The 5,256-nt window shown below is 40.1% G+C and overlaps 1 non-coding gene across 1 annotated transcript; it reads right to left on the reverse strand.

Annotated features, from left to right (window-relative positions):
• Nucleotides 1-923: 923 nt before the first annotated feature.
• On the reverse strand, nucleotides 924-1,033 carry LOC112082419. The gene has a single exon (XR_002897090.1). It is a non-coding gene; the product is annotated as a small nucleolar RNA R71 (small nucleolar RNA).
• Nucleotides 1,034-5,256: the final 4,223 nt, after the last annotated feature.

The following is a 5,256-nucleotide window of genomic DNA, read 5'->3' on the forward strand; positions in this document are numbered from 1 at the left end:
GCAATCGTCGACGGTACGCTTTGGAAATCGGAAGTCTATCGGAATCGGAGAAGGTTTACAGATTTCAAACTCGGAGATTTCAATAATTGGAGAAGGTTTCTGGGTCTCGAGTGATGAAGCAAAGTATAAGAACAGATAATGAAATTGGCAGGATATTAAGAGATTAAGAGTTTCTGAGTTTGAAATCGGAGAATCAATGGGTTTCAAATCGTTGATTGTTAACGATTTCTGGGTTTCTAGCAGATCAAAAAGCTATTTGATAGAAAGAGTGAAAGTGGATGGGGAAATCGAAAAGGGGAAAAAATCAGTATTTCCTCACTAAAAAATTTCTGAGTATGGAGGGAATCGAAAATTTTTTTTCTGCCATAAGATATTACAGCGTTTAAATTACAAGTCTGCTATGAAAACAAATTATTTTACAAAAAACTATTCCGCGAATTTCAATATCACACATATTATAGCGGTCACGCATGTTTACCGCTATTACAAAAAAAACGGATACAAAATGATAGCACAATTCAAATAAACGCTATACTCGTGTGCTATTAAAACTCGTATTTCCTGTAGTGAAGGGAGAACAGCTGATTGGAGAATGTGATACACACAAACGTTTCGCAGATAGGCGAGTAATCCGACCACCCTTACCTAAGGATGGCGACTCTGAGGCTAAAGTACAATACATTAGCTATATAAAAAAGTATAACGGTTTTTCTACTGAACACCCAATAAATCATATTGAAAATTTTGAAGAGCTGTGTTCAACTATAATGAAAAATACCGATTACCATATGTGTGTTCTTTTTCCATTTTCTCTAACTGGTAGAGCTAGTAAATGGCTTAAAACTTTGCCACCTGCGTTCTTAAAGACGTGCAAATAGTGTAGAGAGGCTTTCCTAAGTCATTTCTACACCAGAGATCGTTCCAATCTCTTAAAAGAAAAGATCCAAAAATTTCAGCAGGAGGACACAGAGGACCTCAATGACGCCTGGGAAAGATTTAGAGATTACCAAAGAGATTGCCCACACCATGGTTTCTCCGAGGAGTGCCTGATGACCATCTTCTACCATGGAGTTAATGAAATACTGAAGTTTTCTTTTGATACCTCTAGCAATGGAGTTTTTTTAACTAGAACTGTAGATGAGGCTCACGCCTATATCACTAATCTAGCTGGGAGTATCAGAAATAGGAAACTTCTAACCCAATCTAGATGTCCTAAAGTTGAGGAAAAAGAATCATCTGTTAGTAAAGAATATCTAGATCAGATTAGAGAACGCATCCATAAGATTATTAGTATGATTGGTCCTATTCATAACTCTGATGAGGGAAACAATCATAGCAAGCCCTACATCGAGAAGATGAACAACCTTGACGTGGAGAGGAACTTCCAAAATTAGGAGATGATGCAAACCACTGATGTTTACCAGATTGAAGAAGCTGAGCAGAATCAACCCCACCAGGGGTGGGAGCCTTTCAACCGCGGTAAAACTGATCTCCACCGCGGGTGGGAAGCTTTTGGCCGCGGCCAAGAGGAGTTTCACCGCGGGTCCGAGCACTTCACCCACGGTCAGCCTGGTTTTCAACCTACTTTCCAACCCTCCTTCGAGCAAAACCAATCTGATCAATCCAATCCCACAATTCCTCCTTATTATCCTTTCTCCAAGATTGAAGAGCTTGAAAAAGAGGTTAATAGACTCAAAAAGTAGATGGAGAGTCAATCAAAAATACATGAGGATTCTATTAACAAGCTCTCCACACTTTTTATTCTCCAGATTAGTGATGAATCAAAGGAGATGGATTCCTCCGTTAATGACCTTGGTGAACCTTTTTCTGAAAGAATAAACGAATTGGAGACCTCTGATCACTTAAAAGCAATTACCCTTAGGAGTGGTTTAGCTTATAAGGAGCCAGAGTACCCAAAGGATTTCGAAGAAGGAGACAAAGAAGGAGATTTGGCTAATAAAGAAGGAGATGCAGTAGTCATGAAAGAGGGAGAAAAGGAAAAGGAAGACATTCCTCAAGAGATTGCTGAAGAAGAACCCATACCACCTCCTCTTACTCGTGTCTACAAGCCCAAACCACCATACCCACGAGCTTTGAAAGGACTAAAGAAGGAAAAAGAAAAGGCTATGCTGAAAGAGATAATCGAGCAGTTAAATGTGAGATTACCTTTCATTGAAGCTTGTGCAATGATATCTGCTCTTAGGAAATACATGAAGGGCATTCTAACAAATTCTCTAGCATTTGAACAAGGCGTTATGATGATAACGCATGAATGTAGTTCCATCTTACAAAACAATGTCCCCCAGAAGAAAGAAGATCCCGGAAGTTTTGTACTCTCTTGCACAATCAGGAATATGACTTTTAAGCGTTGTCTATGTGATTTGGGATCAAGCATTAACATGATGTCTCTCTCAGTTGCAAAACGTTTAGGATATCATACTTTCCAGCCCATAAAAATCTCTCTGATTCTTGCCGATCGATCAGTCAGACGACCAGAAGGAGTCTTAGTTGATGTATCAGTCATGATTGGAGAAAACTGTATTCCGACTGATTTTGTAGTGCTTGAATTAGAAAGAGAACCAAAGGATCCTCTGATTCTCGGTAGACCTTTCTTATCAACTGCAGGAGCCATAATCAATGTTCTGGAAGGAAAGATAGACCTACATCTTGGGAGTTTGATTATGCAGTTCGATATGAACAAGAGTCTTGAGAAACCCACTTTAGATGGCGGGCTTTATCGGGTCGATGGGCTTGATATAATTACTGAGGAATTTTATGAAGAAATCCTTCTTGACGACCCTTTAAAAATCATCCTCACCACCACAAATGATGATTGCAACCTGCTCGAAGAAGTTTCAAAAGGGTGTGCGCAAATGCTTGATAAAGCCGAGGACTATGCAAAACTTGTGAACTATCTGGACCTGAATGAAGAAACTCACATCCCCACTCCTCCAAAAGATACCTTGGCAGCTATAAACGACCCGTGGAGCGAGCTCAAAACTCTAAAAGTCGAGCTTAAGCCTCTTCCTGATGGACTCAAGTATTCTTTCCTTGGGGCAAACTCAACTTACCCTGTTATCATAAATTCTGGTTTAAGTAGAGCTGAAACTACTAAGCTGTTAAATGAGTTAAGGAAGTATAGGAAAGCCATAGGTTATTCTCTTGATGACATACAAGGAATCTCCCCAGACCTCTGTATGCATAAGATAAATCTTGAGGACAATGCCAAGAATTCGATTGAAAGCCAAAGGAGGTTGAATCCAAACCTGATGGAAGTGATAAAGAAGGAGATCATGACACTTTTGGAAGCAGGAATCATATTCCCTATCTCGGACAGCACTTGGGTTAGTCCTGTGCATGTTGTCCCGAAGAAGGGAGGAGTGACTGTTATCAAAAATGACAAGGATGAAATGATTGCTACAAGAACAGTGACGGGACATCGAATGTGCATTGATTACCAAAAACTGAATGCAGCAACTCAGAAAGATCATTTTCCTTTACCCTTCATTGACAAAATGCTAGTAAGATTGGCAAATCACGAATATTACTGCTTTCTAGATGGTTATTACGGATTTTTCCAAATTCTAATTAGACTGGAAGATCAAGAAAAGACGACATTCACCTGTCCATACGGAACTTTTGCCTATCGGCGAATGCCTTTCGGATTGTGTAATGCACCTGCAACCTTTCAGCGGTGCATGATGTCTATTTTCACTGATTTCATCGAAGATTTCATAGAAGTCTTCATGGATGATTTTTTCGTCTATGGATCCTCTTTCGACAGATGCTTGGCAAACTTAGGGAAAGTTCTGCAGCCCTGTGAAGATAAGCATCTTGTCCTTAACTGGGAAAAATGTCACTTCATGGTCCGCGAGAGAATTGTGCTTGGACATAAAATATCTGGAAAAGGTATTGAAGTTGACAAAGCAAAGATTGAAGTCATGACTAGCCTACAACCTCCAACTAATGTGACAGGAATCCGAAGCTTCCTGGGGCATGCCGGATTTTATAGGCGATTCATAAAAGATTTCTCAGAGATTGCTAGACCTCTCACACGTCTGCTCTGCAAGGAAACGAAATTTGAATTCGATGATGAGTGCTTGGCAGCATTTCATAAGATCAAAAACGCCCTTGTTTCCGCTCCAGTTGTGCAACCACCTGATTGGGAACAACCATTTGAAATCATTTGTGATGCAAGTGATTTTGCTGTTGGAGCTGTGCTTGGTCAGCGGAAAGAAAAGAAACTACACGCAATCTACTATGCGAGTAGAATTCTGGATGAAGCTCAATGTAATTATGCGACTACGGAGAAAGAGCTTTTAGCCGTCGTTATTGCATTTGAAAAGTTTTGATCTTATCTTGTAGGATCTAAGGTTATCGTCCATACTGACCATGCTGCAATCAAGTATCTCATGTCTAAGAAAGATGCCAAACTGAGGCTGATCAGATGGATACTCCTGCTGCAAGAGTTTGATATTGAAATCCGAGATTGGAAAGGAGCAGATAATGAAGTAGCAGATCATCTTTCTAGAATTCGAGTAGAAGAGAAACTCCCTTTGAATGATAGTTTGCCAGAAAAAAATGTCTACGCTATGGAGACTATACCTATTACCGTGCAAGAAAAGCCATCCCAACCTCCTATACGGCGGTCAGATGCTTTTAACACCCCATGGTTTAGGCATATAGCAAACTACTTAGCTGCAGACATCGAACCTCCACAATTCTTTGGCTATAAAAAGAAGAAATTCTTAAAGGAAATTCGGCATTATTTATGGGATGAACCTTTTCTCTATAGGAGATGTGTAGATGGTTTATTCAGAAGGTGTTTCGCCGAAGAAGAAATGGAAGGAATACTGTTTGGATGCCACAGTTCAGCGTATGCAGGACATTTTGCGACCTACAAAACGGTTTCAAAGGTTCTTCAAGCGGGATTATGGTGGCCTACGATGTTCAAAGACACTCATACCTACATCTCACGCTGTGATTCATGCCAACGAATGGGCAACATCAGTAAGAGGAATGAGATGCCTCAAAACTTCATTCTTGAAGTCGAAATCTTTGATGTATGGGGAATTGATTTCATGGGACCTTTCCCAACTTCTTTCGGAAATCAATACATCTTAGTAGCTGTAGACTATGTCTCTAACTGGGTAGAAGCAATCACCAACCCTACTAATGATGCAAAAGTGGTTATAAAGCTGTTTAAATCAATCATTTTCCCTCGCAGTGGAATTCCTCGAATTGTGATAAACGATG

Source organism: Eutrema salsugineum, unplaced genomic scaffold, assembly GCF_000478725.1.
Source record: "Eutrema salsugineum unplaced genomic scaffold, Eutsalg1_0 scaffold_8, whole genome shotgun sequence".
In the NCBI taxonomy this organism is placed as follows: domain Eukaryota; kingdom Viridiplantae; phylum Streptophyta; class Magnoliopsida; order Brassicales; family Brassicaceae; genus Eutrema; species Eutrema salsugineum.